The following is a 15,648-nucleotide window of genomic DNA, read 5'->3' as shown; positions in this document are numbered from 1 at the left end:
GTCCTGAGTGTTCATTGGAAGGATTGATGCTGAAGCTGAAACTCCAATACTCTGGCCACCTGATGTGAAGAGTTGACTCATTTGAAAAGACCCTGATGCTGGGAAAGATTGAGGGCAGAAGGAGAAGGGGATGACAGAGGATGAGATGGTTGGATGGCATCAACAACTTGATGGACATGAGTTTGGGTAGACTCTGGGGGTTGGTGATGGACAGGAAGGCCTGGCATGCTGTAGTCCATGGGGTCGCAAAGAGTCGGACATGACTGAGCGACTGAACTGAACTGAAATAAAAAAAACTGCAATGAGATAATACTACATACCTAGTAGAACTGCAAAAAAGTAAAGAAAAAACATGCAAAGTCAAGTGCTGATGAAGTTGTGAAGCCTGGGGAAATTTCATATATAACTGGTGGAAATATAATATGTACACAAAAAAATGTTCACTATGCACAAATATACAGTATAAATTGGTACTATATAAAAAATTGGCAACTTTTTAAATGAAGTTTAAACATACATTTTTCATTTTACCCAGAATTTTCACTCACAGTTGATTACCTAAAAGGAAAAATCACTTAATTTCACAAAAATACCTTAATGTGAATACCTAGCTGTAATTGACAAAAAATTGGAAACTACTCATATGTCTTTCAACTAGTGAATGGATGAAAGCACTGTGCTGCAATCCAAACAGTTGAATGTTTAACTATTTAGCAATAAAATGGAACAAAATGTTGAATCACACAACACTGGATGAATCTCAGATTCACTTTGCTTAGTGAGAATATTGAGAACCAAAAGGTTACATATTATGTAACTTGATTTATTTGATATTCTGAAAAAGGCAAAACTATAGTGAACACACTGGTCATAGAAAACAGCCTCTTCCAACAACACAGGAGAGGACTCTACACATGGACATCACCAGATGGTCAATACCAAACTCAGATTGATTATATATTCTTTGCAGCCAAAGATGGAGAAGCTCTATACAGTCAGCACAAACAAGACTGGGAGCTGACTGTGGCTCAGATCATGAACTCCTTATTGCCAAATTCAGACTTAAATTGAGGAAAGGAGGGAAAACCACTGGACCATTCAGGTATGACATAAATCAAATCCTTTACAATTATACAAGGGAAGTGACAAATAGATTCAAGGGATTAGATCTGATAGACAGAATGCCTGAAGAACTATGGACTGAGGTTTGTGACATTGTACAGGAGGCAGTGATCAAGACCATCCCCTAGAAAAAGAAATGCAAAAAGGCAAAATGGTTGTCTGAGGAGGCCTTACAAATAGCTGAGGAAAGAAGAGAAGCTAAAGGCAAAGGAAAAAAGGAAAGATATACCCATTTGAATGCACAGTTCCAAAGAGGAGCAAAGAGAGATAAGAAAGCCTTCCTCAGTGATCAATGCAAAGAAATAGAGGAAAACAATAGAATGGGAAAGACTATGTATTTCTTCAAGAAAATTAGAGATACCAAGGGAATATTTCATGCAAAGATAAGCACAATAAAGGACAGAAGTGGTATGGAAGAAGCATAATAGTAACATAAGCAGAAGATATTGAGAAGAGGTGGCAAGAATACACAGAAGAACTATACAAAAAAGATCTTCATGACCCAGATAACCACAATGGTGTGATCACTCACCTAAAGCCATACATCCTGGAATGCAAAGTCAAGTGGACCTTAGGAAACATCACTACAAACAAAGTTAGCGGAGTGCACTCAATACGCCAGCAAATTTGGAAAATTCAGCAGTGGCCACAGGACTGGAAAAGGTCATTTTTCATTCCAATTCCAAAGAAAGGCACTGCCAAAAAATGTTCAAACTACTGCACAATTGCCCTCATCTCACACACTAGCAAAGTAATGCAGAGCTGCCACAGGCAAAAAACAGTCTTGCATTTATGCATGCAAGGTCACTTCGGTCGTGGCCACCTCTTTGCAACCCTGTAGACTGTGGCCTGTCAGGCTTCTCTATCAGAGAGGGAGTCCTCAAGGCAAGAGCTGGCCAATATTGGTTGCCATACCCTTCTAGAACACTGTTTTTCCTGCTGCTCTAGCCACCAACCCCCATGAGAACCCCTGGAACCTAAGCAACTGTATCACCTCCACATCTGGCCCTCACAGGGGCAAACTCAAGCCCTCCAGGGCAGCCTCAAGAGCTAAACTCCAGAGGATGACCCACACATAGAGGTGGAAATAAAACCACACTTGAAACCCAGGAGCAGTGTAGCTAAGGAAGAAGACCCAAAATCTTCCCACCAGCTGTACAAGCTGCAGATTAAGTCCACATGATTAACCAGGCAGACTCTGTGTCTATAGAATATATAAAAGGCCATTGAGAGCTCCCCCAAAAGAAAATACACTAGTTCTGATAGCTGTGGACATTGGAGGCAAGAACACACAGGAGTAGGACCAGATTAGAATCTGAGCTGCCCCCACAGCAGATCCAGAGATCAGCACAGTGTTGGAGGGCACCTAGGGAGGTGAGGTGGACTGTGACTCCCAGCAAGGGAAAGGATGCTGACAGCAGAGACTCAAGAAAAACATTTATTATTCTTATTTTTTGACTTGTTCTGTAGATTCTTTTTTTTTTTTGAAAGGAATTTCCTTTGACTTTATGGTGTTTTTGTAACCCTTGAAAATATATGCAGTGCTATATTGATATCTATGATTATTGAGTGGGAAAAAAACCATGCACATAAGTCACATATGTCCCAAAGCTCAAACTATTACATGTAAATCTGGAAATACAGAATAAAATCATAACAGACTGATAAAAGTGGAGAGGGAAACACACACAAAAACTTAGCCATGATCAAGACTGAATTTTTCTAATGAGAAGCTTCATCTGTAGTTTTAAAACCACCAGACTTCTGCACTCAGAGGAAACAGTCAGCCTTTGAGGTAATTGGAGAGGGAGTTTTTCTGTTGTTCATAATCTGCAAATGCAGAAGCAATAAGTTCTGACTGGAAAGAGAGAGGCCTGGGATTCTCGTTCGTGGAGAAAGTATCTGAAAACCTCCCAAGGTCAAGACCTCTTCGTTTAAAATATGCCTGAAGAGTTCTAAAAAACAGATCTCGGTTTCTAGGAATGTTGAGGGGCTTCCATTTTTCTTCATTTCTCAGCATGACTCCTTGCACAAGCCCAGGTAGCACCAGGGCACCAGCCAGCAGCAGGAATGCTTTGGGCATGGTGGAAGGAAGCTGAGTGAAAGGAAGGATCAATGTAGATTCTTTTGGATTTTTTTCTTTTTCCTTTTTTTGCCCCTCTGTTGTAGTTGTTGATTTTATTGGCACTAAGAAATCCAATTAAGCTATTGAGCTGTTTTTGTTTTTGTTTTTCTCAGTCCCATTTTGTATGTTGTCATAAATCTCTGCCTCTACATTGGGCTTTTGCAGTTCTGTGGAGTTTTCCTCCTTTCTTTTTTTCTTTTCACTTTTTAAAATTTTACTTTTTAAAACCTATTATTATTTTTTCTACATTTATGTTTTTGTTTGCCTTTCCTACTATTCCTTTCCCCTTGCAGTTAATCTTTAATGTGTTTAAATCTTCTTCATCTACCTCTATTTAACTTTGAATATTTGTTCTTTTATTTCTTTCCTGTCCTCTCAACATATTTGTTAGTTTTACTTTCATTGCTTTATTCCCTAATTGGCACCTTGATCAGAAAATTACTAAAGCTAATCAGTGAATTTAGCAAAGTTGCAGGATACAAAATCAATACACAGAAATCACTTGCATTTCTATATACTAACAATGAAAAAATCAGAAAGAGAAATTAAGGAATCAATCCCATTCAACATCACAACAAAAGGAGTTAAATATCTAGGAATAAACTTACCTAAGGAGACAAAAGAACTGTACACAGAAAATTATAAGAAACTAATGAAGAAATCAAAGATGACATAAACAGATGGAGATATATTCCATGTTCCTGGGTAAGAAGAATCAATATTGTGAAAATGACTATACTACCAAATGCAATCTACAGATTTAATGTGATCCCTATCAAATTACCAATGACATTTTTCACAGAACTAGAACAAAAAATTTCACAATTCATATAGAAACACAAAAGACCCCGAATAATCAAAGCAGTCTTGAGAAAGAAGAATGGAACTGGAGGAATCAACCTTGCTGACCTGAGATTATACTACAAAGCTACAGTCATCAAGAGAGTATGGTGCTGGCACAAAAACAGAAATATAGACCAGTGGAATAAGATAGAAAGCCCAGAAATAAACCCATGCACCTATGGGTACCTTGTTTTTTGACAAAGGAGGCAAGAATATGCAATGGGGCAAACATAGCCTCTTCAATAAATGGTGCTGGGAAAACTGGACTACATGTAAAAGAATGAAATTGAATGAAAAGAATGAAATTTGAACACCTCCTAACACCATACAAAAACATAAATTCAAAATGGATTTAAGACCTACATGTAAGACCAGAAACTATAAAACTCTTAGAGGAAAACATAGGCAGAACACTCAACATAAATCAAAGCAAGATCCTCTATGACCCACCTCCTAGAGTAATGGAAATAAAAACAAAAGTAAACAAGTGGGACTTGATTAAACTTAAAAGCTTTTGCACAACAAAGGAAACTATAAACAAGGTGAAAAGACAACCTTCAGAATGGGAAAAAATAATAGCAAATGAAACAACTGACAAAGAATTAATTTCCAAAATACAAGCAGCTCATACAATTCAATGCCAGAAAAACAACCCAATCAAAAAGTGGAGAAAAGACCTAAACAGACATTTCTCCAAAGAAGACATATAGATGGCTAATGAACACGTGAAAAGATCCTCAATACTGCTCATTATTAGAGAAATGCAAATCAAAACTACAATGAGATATCACCTCACATCAGGCAGAATGACCATCAAAAAGTCTACAAACAATAAATGATGGAGAGGGTGTGGAGAAAAGGGAACACTCTTGCACTGTTGGTGGGAATGTAAATTGATACCTCCACTATGGAAGATGGTACAGAGATTCCCTTAAAAACTAGGGATAAAACCACCATATGACCCAGCAATCTCACTCCTAGGCATATACCCTGAGTAAACCAAAATTGAAAGAGACACACGTATCCCATTGTTCATTTCAGCACTATTTATGATAGCTAGAACATGGAAGCAACATAGATGTCCATCAACAGATGAATGGATAAAGAAGTTGTGGTATATATACACAATGGAATGTTACTCAGCCATAAAAAGGAATGCATTTGAGTCAGTTCTAACGAGGTGGATGAACCTAGAGCCTATTATACAGAGTGAAGTGAGTCAGAAAGAGAAAGATAAATACCATATTCTAATGCATATATATGGAATCTAGAAAAATAGAATTGAAGAATTTATTTACAGGGCAACAATGGATAAAGAGACATAGAGAATGGACTTATGGACCTAGGGAGAGGAATGGAGAGGGTGAGATGCGTGGGAAGAGTACCATGGACACTTATATTACCATATGTAAAATAGACAGCCAATGGGAATCTGCTGTATGTCGCAGGAAACTCAAACGGGGGCTCTGTATCAACCTGGAGAGGTGGGATGGGGAGAGAGATGGGAGGGAGCTTCAAAAAGGTGGGGATATATATATATATATATATATATATATATATATATATATATCTGATTCATGTTGAGGTTTGACAGAAAACAGCAAAATTCTGTAAAGCAATTATCCTTCAATAAAAAACAAATAAATTACTCTGATAATGAGTGATGTTGAGCATCTTTTCATGTGTTTGTTAGCCATCTGTATGTCTTCTTTGGAGAAATGTCTATTTAGTTCTTTGGCCCATTTTTTGATTGGGTCATTTATTTTTCTGGAGTTGAGCTGTAGGAGTTGCTTGTATATTTTTGAGATTAGTTGTTTGTCTGTTGCTTCATTTGCTATTATTTTCTCCCATTCTGAAGCTGTCTTTTCACCTTGCTAATAGTTTCCTTTGATGTGCAGAAGCTTTTAAGGTTAATTAGGTCCCATTTGTTTATTTTTGCTTTTATTTCCAATATTCTGGGAGGTGGGTCATAGAGGATCCTGCTGTGATGTATGTCAGAGAGTGTTTTGCCTATGTTCTCCTCTGGGAGTTTTATAGTTTCTGGTCTTACGTTTAGATCTTTAATCCATTTTGAGTTTATTTTTGTGTATGGTGTTAGAAAGTGGTCTAGTTTCATTCTTTTACAAGTGGTTGACCAGATTTCCCAGCACCACTTGTTAAAGAGATTGTCTTTAATCCATTGTATATTCTTGCCTCCTTTGTCAAAGATAAGGTGTCCATATGTGCGTGGATTTATCTCTGGGCTTTCTATTTTATTCCATTGATCAATATTTCTGTCTTTGTGCCAGTACCATACTGTCTTGATAACTGTGGCTTTGTAGTAGAGCCTGAAGTCAGGTAGGTTGATTCCTCCAGTTCCATTTTTCTTTCTCAAGATCGCTTTGGCTATTCGAGGTTTTTTGTATTTCCATACAAATTGTGAAATTATTTGTTCTAGCTCTGTGAAGAATACTGTTGGTAGCTTGATAGGGATTGCGTTGAATCTATAAATTGCTTTGGGTAGTATACTCATTTTCACTATATTGATTCTTCCAATCCATGAACATGGTATATTTCTCCATCTATTAGTGTCCTCTTTGATTTCTTTCACCAGTGTTTTATAGTTTTCTATAAATAGGTCTTTAGTTTCTTTAGGTAGATATATTCCTAAGTATTTTATTCTTTCCGTTGCAATGGTGAATGGAATTGTTTCCTTAATTTCTCTTTCTGTTTTCTCATTATTAGTGTATAGGAATGCAAGGGATTTCTGTGTGTTGATTTTACATCCTGCAACTTTACTATAGTCATTGATTATTTCTAGTAATTTTCTGGTGGACTCTTTAGGGTTTTCTATGTAGAGGATCATGTCATCTGCAAATAGTGAGAGTTTTACTTCTTTTCCAATTTGGATTCCTTTTATTTCTTTTTCTGCTCTGATTGCTGTGGCCAAAACTTCCAAAACTATGTTGAATAGTAATGGTGAAAGTGGGCACCCTTGTCTTGTTCCTGACTTTAGAGGAAATCCTTTCAATTTTTCACCATTGAGGATAATGTTTGCTGTGGGTTTGTCATATATAGCTTTTATTATGTTGAGGTATGTTCCTTCTATTCCTGCTTTCTAGAGAGTTTTTATCATAAATGGATGTTGAATTTTGTCAAAGGCTTTCTCTGCATCTATTGAGATAATCATATGGTTTTTATTTTTCAATTTGTTAATGTGGTGTATTACATTGATTGTTTTGCGGATATTGAAGAATCCTTGCATCCCTGGGATAAAGCCCACTTGATCATGGTGTATGATCTTTTTAATGTGTTGTTGGATTCTGATAGAGGTACCATTTCACACCAGTCAGAATGGCTGCGATCCAAAAGTCTACAAATAATAAATGCTGGAGAGGGTGTGGAGAAAAGGGAACCCTCTTACACTGTTGGTGGGAATGCAAACTAGTACAGCCACTATGAAGAACAGTGTGGAGATTCCTTAAAAAACTGGAAATAGAACTGCCCTATGATCCAGCAATCCCACTGCTGGGCATACACACTGAGGAAACCAGAAGGGAAAGAGACACGTGTACCCCAATGTTCATCGCAGCACTGTTTATAATAGCCAGGACATGGAAGCAACCTAGATGTCCATCAGCAGATGAATGGATAAGAAAGCAGTGGTACATATACACAATGGAGTATTACTCAGCCATTAAAAAGAAAACATTTGAATCAGTTCTAATGAGGTGGATGAAACTGGAGCCTATTATACAGAGTGAAGTAAGCCAGAAGGAAAAACATAAATACAGTATACTAACGCATATATATGGAATTTAGAAAGATGGTAACAATAACCCTGTGTACGAGACAGCAAAAGAGACACTGATGTATAGAACAGTCTTATGGACTCTGTGGGAGAGGGAGAGGGTGGGAAGATTTGGGAGAATGGCATTGAAACATGTAAAATATCATGTAAGAAACGAGTTGCCAGTCCAGTTTCGATGCACGATACTGGATGCTTGGGGCTAGTGCACTGGGACGACCCAGAGGGATGGTATGGGGAGGGAGGAGGGAGGAGGGTTTAGGATGGGGAACACATGTATACCTGTGGCGGATTCATTTTGATATTTGGCAAAACTAATACAATTATGTAAAGTTTAAAAGTAAAATTAAAAAATAAAAAAAAAACGAATAAATTAAAAGAAAAAAAAAGGAAGCAACAGTTAGAACTGGACATGGAATAACAGACTGGGTCCAAATCGGGAAAGAAGTATGTCAAGGCTGTACATTGTCACCCTGCTTATTTAACTTATATGCAGAACACATCATGCAAAATGCCAGGCTAGATGAAGCACAAGCTGAGATTAAGACTCCTGGGAGAAATGTCAATAACCACAGATACGCAGATTGCACCAACCTCATGGCAGAAAGCAAAGAAGAGCTAAAGAGCCTCTTGATGAAAGGGAAAGAGAAGAGTGAAAAAGTTGGCTTAAAACTCAACATTCAGAAAACTAAGATCATGGCATCTGGTCCCATCACTTCATGGCAAATAGATGGGAAAACAATGGAAACAGTGACAGACTTTATTTTGGGGGCTCCACAATCACTGCAGATGTTGACTGCAGCCTTGAAACTGAAAGACACTTGCTCCTTGGAAGAAAAGCTATGACCATCCTAGACAGCATATTATAAAGCAAAGACATTACTTTGCTAACAAAGGTCTGTATAGTCAAAGCTGTGGTTTTTCCAGTAGTCATGTATGGATGTGAGAGTTAGACTATAAAAAATGCTGAGTGCCAAAGAGTTGGTGCTTTTGAACTGTGGTGTTGGAGAAGACTCTTGAGAGTCTCTTGGACTGCAAGGAGATCCAACTAGTCCATCCTAAAGGAAATAAGTGCTGAATATTCATTGGAAGGACTGATGCTGAAGCTGATGTGAAGAAGTGACTCATTGGAAAAGACTCTGATGCCGGGAAAGAGTGAATGCAGGAGGAGAAGGGGATGACAGAGGATGAGATCATTGGATGGCATCACTGACTCGATGGACATGAGTTTGAGTAAGCCCTAGGAGTTGCTGATGTACAAGGAAGCCTGGCATGCTGCAGTCCATGGGGTCACAAAGAGTCGGACATGACTGAGCAATTGAACTGTACTGAACTGATAGTGAAATTACAAAACAGTGGTTGCTAGGAGTAAGACTTGCATAACAAGCTGATTCCAAAGGAGTAGTTTGAAAAAAATTTAGGGAATAATAAAACTATTCTATACCATTATGGTGGTGGATATAACTTTATGCATTTATCAAACCAATGGAACTATCACACTGTCTTCCAATATCTGTATCATTTTACATTTCCACCAGCAGACTATGAAGTTAGAGATTTCTCCAAGTCTTGATCAACACTGTTTCTAATGAACGTGAAGTGATATCTCATTGTGGTTTTGATTTGTATTTTCTTAGATAACTAATAATGTAGGAAATGTTTTTGTGTTCATTGACAGTTGTATGTACACAGTGGCTCAGCAGTAAAGAACCCACCTGCAAAGGAGCCACAGGAGACATGGATTCGATCCTTGAGTTGGGAAGATCCCCTGGGGGATGGCATGGAATTCCTCCAGTATTCTTGTCTGGAGAATCCCATGGAAAGAGGAGTCTGGTGGGCTACAGTAGGGTCACAAAGAGTCAGACAAGACTGAATTGTCTGAGTATGCACGCAAGTGTAATAGATATGTATCTTTGAGTGACTATTGATAAAGCTTATTTTCCCCCCATTAATACACTGTACCAATTGCTTGCCATGATATTAAAGTTCTAGAAAAGAACTAAATATTTATTTTGATTACCACCCTCTTCCAAAGAGTTATTGGAAGTTATTTCAAGAAGAAAGGATATACGGGGATTGAGGGGGAACTACACATAAAAGCTTGTAATCACACCAAAGATAGAGAAAGCCTTTAACTGAGAAAATAGGAGATGGAGAAATCAATGTTGTCAACACTCAGCACTTGTTATATAAAGACACAAACTGGAAGACACAGACAAAATTCTACAATATAAAAAGCATATTATTGAAGAGAGCTTATTCAAATGTTGGTCATTCAACTTTGAAATAGTATTTATTTACTTAGCTTATCAATATATGTGAAGTAGCTGGGATCTCAATTTTGTTCAAGTTTGAATTGAATTATTATGCAAAGGATCAGAGAAGTATGCTTTATGCTGACTAAAAGCATATTTGCATATTATGCATTTTCTAATAATGGCTCCTATTTTTACCCTCAAGGCAATATTTATAAGCTATATCTTTAGTTTTTAATAGAAAAAAAATCAATAAGCTACTCAAATGGGCTCAGATGGTTAAGAATCTGCCTGCAGTGTAGGAGACCTGAGTTTGATCCCTGGGTTGGGAGGATCCCCTGGAGAAGGGAATGGCAACCCATTCTAGTATTCTTGCCTGGAGAATTCCATGTACAGAGGAACCCGGGAGCAACCATCCATGGGGTCACAAAGAGTTGGACATGACTGAGCAACTAACACACACACACACACAAGTTACTCAGATAATTTAATAATCTCAGTCCTCCCAATTCGGTGGAAGGAAAATCAAGTAACACTGAGAAAGATTATAATCAAATAATGGGAATATAAATTTCAAGTCACAGAGAGAAGTTCTGGTAGATATAGATTCTAATATGTGTAGGGCACTCTTTTGACTGCCAAAAGGAACAATTAATTCTTCTGAAAAAATGGAGATTGACTTTAAAAAGATTATTTATAACTTAAAAAAATATAAAGTCTTAAAGTGTATACTAAGATGTTTCAAGGGATCAATTTCTTTTCTTTTTTTTTTAAAGAAAAGCAGGTAGAAGATCTTTTTGAAGGTTATCAGTAAAGCAGTAAGATATTTCCAGGAACCACAATAACCAATGCTTAATCACAATTTGGAGTTAGAAGAAGCATACTCTTAAAGCTGCACAATGCCTTATGGTTATCTTTGTGTTAGAAAATTTTATTTTTCTGAGTATATATTGCAGGTAAGGGTTAGGACTAAGATCTCTTTCAGCTGCCTCCAAAATTCAAACAGGCTCACCTTAGGCTAGTCATAGCCTTTCATTATCTACAAATATCTCAGTGGAAATTCATAGACAGGAACTTCCCTGGTCATCCAGTGGTTAGGACTTCATGTTTTACTGTTAAGGGCATAGGTTCAATCTCTAGTCAGGGAACTGAGATCCCACAAGCCATGAGGTATGGCCAAAAAAACTGATACATATTCAACAAAATGAGGATAATGGTGACATGTGCTTACTCAGTCATGTCCAACTCTTTGTGACACCATGGCTGTAGTCCACCAGGGAATGGTGACATATTTAGTACCAAATGATCTTTGGCTAGTAAAATAGCCAAGATTTCTCTAATTTGCTTTAAAATCTATCTGCATCTAGATTTAACAGATAGATTTAACTTTTGGTAATGGTTCTACTGTATATCTAAAGTATGAGAGTGAATGACAGTCACTGAGTCATGTCTGACTCTCCGCAACCCCATGAACTGTAGCCTGCCAGGCTCCATGGATTTCTCCAGGCAAGAATACTGGAGTGGGTAGCCATTCCTCTCCCCAGGGGATCTTTCCTACCCAGGGATGAACCCAGGTCTCCTGCATTGCAGATAGAGCCACCAGGGAAGCCCATCTAAAGTATAAGCCAATCAAAATAATTCTCTGAAGGTTAAATATAAAATTTCTTTGGAGAAGAAAAAAAGCACAAACAGAATCTTTCAGTAAATAAATAAAAGTATTACTCTCAAATTCACAAATACTTTATTTAGAAATATATTGAAGGCGGGGGGAGAAAGGGGCGACAGAGGATGAGATCGTTGGATGGCATCACCGACTCAATGGACATGAGTTAAGAGTGAACTCTGGGAGTTGGTGATGGACAGGGAGGCCTGGCGTGCTACAGTCCATGGGGTTGCAAAGAGTCGGACACGACTCAGCGACTTAACTGAACTGAGCTGAATCAAAACAACATAGTACTGGCTCAAAACAGCCAAACACATCAATGGAACAGAATAGACAGCCTAGAAATAAATGCATCTATAGTCAATTAATTTACAACAAAGGATGCAAGAAGTTATGTTGGAGAAAAGATAGTATCTTCGACAAATGGTGCTGGGAAATCTGAATGACTACATCTTAAAAAATGGGATTAGAACATTTCCTCACACCATATACAAATATAAACTCAAAATGGTATAAAGGCCTAAATGTAAAACCTGAAACCATAGAACTCCTTGAAATCTCCTTGACAATGATCATTTTTTTCTGATCTGTCTCTTAAGGCAATAGAAATAAAAGCAAACATAAACAGCAGAACCTAATTAAACATAAAAGCTTTTGCACAGCAAAGGAAACCATTAACAAAACAAAAAGACAACCTACTGAATGGGAGTAAATATTTGCACATGATAGCTCTTGATAGCTCACACATCTCAATACCAAAAAACCAAACAACCCAACTAAAAAAGTGGGCAGAAGACTTGAACAAATGTTTTTCCAAAAAAGACAAACAGATGGCCAACAGTCACATGAAAAGATACTCAACATCACTAATCATCAGAGAAATGCAAATCAAAACCACAATGAGATATCACTTCACACCTGTTAGAATGAGTAACATCAAAAAGGCCACAAGTAGCAAATGTTGGCAAGGATGTGGAGAAAAGGGAACACTAGAATAATGTTCATGGAAATAGAAATTGGTATAGGTATTATGGAAAACAGTATGGAGTTTCCTCAAAAAACTGCAAATAGAATTACCTTATGATCCAGCAATTTCACTCCCAGGTATATATCAAGAAAAAAAATTAATTCGAAAAGATACATGCACCACAATGTTCATAGCACCATTTTTTCTAATAACTAGGACATGGATGCAACCCGAGTCTCCATCAACAGATGAATGGATACAGAAGATGTGGTTATGTAAATACAATGGAACATTACCCAGCCATAAAATAGAATAAAATTCTGGCACTTGCAGGAATGTGGATGGACTTAGAAAGTATTGCATTTAGTGAAATAAGTCAGAGAAAGACAAATACTATAGAAACCATTTATATGTGGAATCTAAAAAACAAAACAAATAAAAGTATAAAGCAAAACAGGTGCCAACTCACAGATACAGAGGAAAAACTCATGGTTACCAGTGGGGACAAAGAACAAGGGAGGGACAGGATGGTGGTATGGAATTAAGATGAACAGATCACCGTGAATAAAATAGATAAGCAACAGGATATATTGTACAACATAGGGAAAAATAGGCTTTGTTTTGTAACAACTTTAAATGGAGTATAAACTATAAAATTATCAAATTGCTATGTCCTACACTTGAAACTAATATAATACTGTAAATCAACCATATTTCAGAAAGAGTAATTCTGAAGATTTGGTAGAGAGCCAAAACTTACATGTATTTCCAAGATATACTTATTTCCAAGTATATCTTGCAAAGGAAAGTGAAATAAAATGAAGGAAGTGAAAGAAAATAGATTGAATAATGAAAGAGAGTGATTTGGAAGAGTATAATAGTCTTTTAAAATATTTATTTATTTTAGTTTTTGTTTCTGGCTGTGCTGAGTCTTCGTTGCTGCACGTGGGTTTTCTCTAGTTGCAGTGAGCAGGGGCTATTCTCCAGTTGTGGTGCACGGGCTTCTCATTATGGTGACTTCTCTTATTGCAGAGCACGGGATCTAGCGTGCTCAGGTAATTGCAGGGGCTGAGTTGCCACATGGCTTGTGGGATCTTCCCATACCAAGGATGCAACCCACGTCTTCTGCATTGGCAGGTGGATTCTCAACCGCTGGACCACCAGGGAAGTAGTTTCAATGCAAAAGTGTTCTTTTCTAGAAGACTAACACAACCTTATTCTTCTTGAAAAATGAAGTGAAAATGTTAGTTGCTCAGTTGTGTCTGACTCTTTGTGATCTCAACTGCAGCTTGCCAGGCTCCTCTGTCCATGGAATTCTCCAGGCAGCAATATTGGAGTGGGTAGCTGCCGGGAGCCGGCATATTGCATATTGAGTGCATATTGCATATTGAGTGCAGCACTTTCCACAGCATCATCTTTCAGGATCTGGAATAGCTCAACTGGAATTCTATCACTGCCGGGAGCCAGCGTGAGGAGCTCCACCCATGACAAAGGTCATGAGGAAGGAGGCTCGGCATACGCAAAGGAGGGATCGAGCCTCAGGAGTCCCCCTGGAAATTCTCGAGCATCTATCCCCAAAACCAGAGTCTGCCTACTTTCTGCTTTGTGCTTTCACCTACACCTCTGACTTTACGGGGGGCTGTCCCCCATGACCTCTCTCTGAAAAAAGAGTTAGCTTACAGCTCCAGTTAATAATTCCTGGGTATGACAGTGTTTCAACCTACAAACTCCTTTGAAAATCCTCTAGCCTGCCTGAATAGGTTTTTCCTGCCACATGTGATTGTTCAGAGCCTCCCAACTGTGAGAGGCAGGAGATGTTCTAAACTGTCTAAACACAGAGTCCTTTGAGTAGTTAAAAGATTGATTAGAAATTGTATTGGTGAAAGGTTTTTTCACTTATTGGGCCAATGTTTGCTGCTGTCTCCATACTCCTTACCTACTGTGTCCTTGGCAGTGTATTGATTGATATAATGGGTGTATAGAAATGTAAGTAGTAGCCTCAATGTTTGTAACCTTGGACCCTTGAGTTAATTCTTTTCTTGATTGAGCCCACCTCACCTTTTCACTATAGGAATGCAGCTTTGTCCAATGCTTTTTTGGAGGCTGGTGCCTGACTTTGGAATAATCACCTTTAGAGAAAGATAAGTTTCTTAAAATGTTAACAGGCCTCCTGGCCAGAAGATGATGTAAATCACCTGAACTTTTGCATATGATAATTTTGAAAGCCTGGCTTCGATTAGAACCAGGAGTTGCTGTCCTTGCATGAATCTACCCCTTCCCCCATTATCCTCTATGCACAACTTAAGGTATAAAAACTACTTTGGAAAATAAAGTGCGGGCCTTGTTCACTAAAACTTGGTCTCCCCATGTCGCTCTCTCTCCCAAATTCTGGCTGAGTCTCCATCTGGAGCGCGGAACCCGCCATGCTTGCTAATTATGCCTGGGCTTCTAAGATCCGACTGGGGAGGCCTCAGTGTCTCCTCTCCTTCGGGAGAACGGAAGGATGCCTGCGGCCTACGTAAGTGGTGCAAACTTCTTGTCTTGAAGTTTTATTGGTCTCCCGCGTAAACCAAGCTACTCAGCCTCTTTTCTCCACTGAATTTTCCTACTGAGCTATCCTCAGTCTATTACTCTTTATATCTTTGATAAATATTTAAATAAATAGGTCGCCTATGCCATCTCTCCTTCGAATATCCTGGATCAGCCGGGGCTGGACCCCGGCAGGTAGCCATTTCCTTCTCCTGGGGATTGTCCCAACCCAGGGAGCGAACCCAGGTCTTATGGATTGCAGGAGGATTCTTCACTGTCTAAGCCACCAGGGAAACCCAAACCTTTCTCTTAAGGCTTCACAATTCAAAGGTTTTGTTTCAGTTTTCCTTTAGTAAT

General features: G+C 38.4%; 1 pseudogene; it reads right to left on the bottom strand.

Annotated features, from left to right (window-relative positions):
- Positions 1 to 2,800: 2,800 nt before the first annotated feature.
- LOC113900840 overlaps positions 2,801 to 15,648 on the bottom strand; it is a 55,133-nt pseudogene continuing 42,285 nt past the window's right edge.

The sequence above is a fragment of the Bos indicus x Bos taurus genome, chromosome 11 (assembly GCF_003369695.1).
Source record: "Bos indicus x Bos taurus breed Angus x Brahman F1 hybrid chromosome 11, Bos_hybrid_MaternalHap_v2.0, whole genome shotgun sequence".
NCBI classification, from domain to species: Eukaryota; Metazoa; Chordata; class Mammalia; order Artiodactyla; family Bovidae; genus Bos; species Bos indicus x Bos taurus.
Note: the sequence above shows the minus strand (reverse complement) of the source record. Positions and strands in the feature narration are given on the sequence as shown.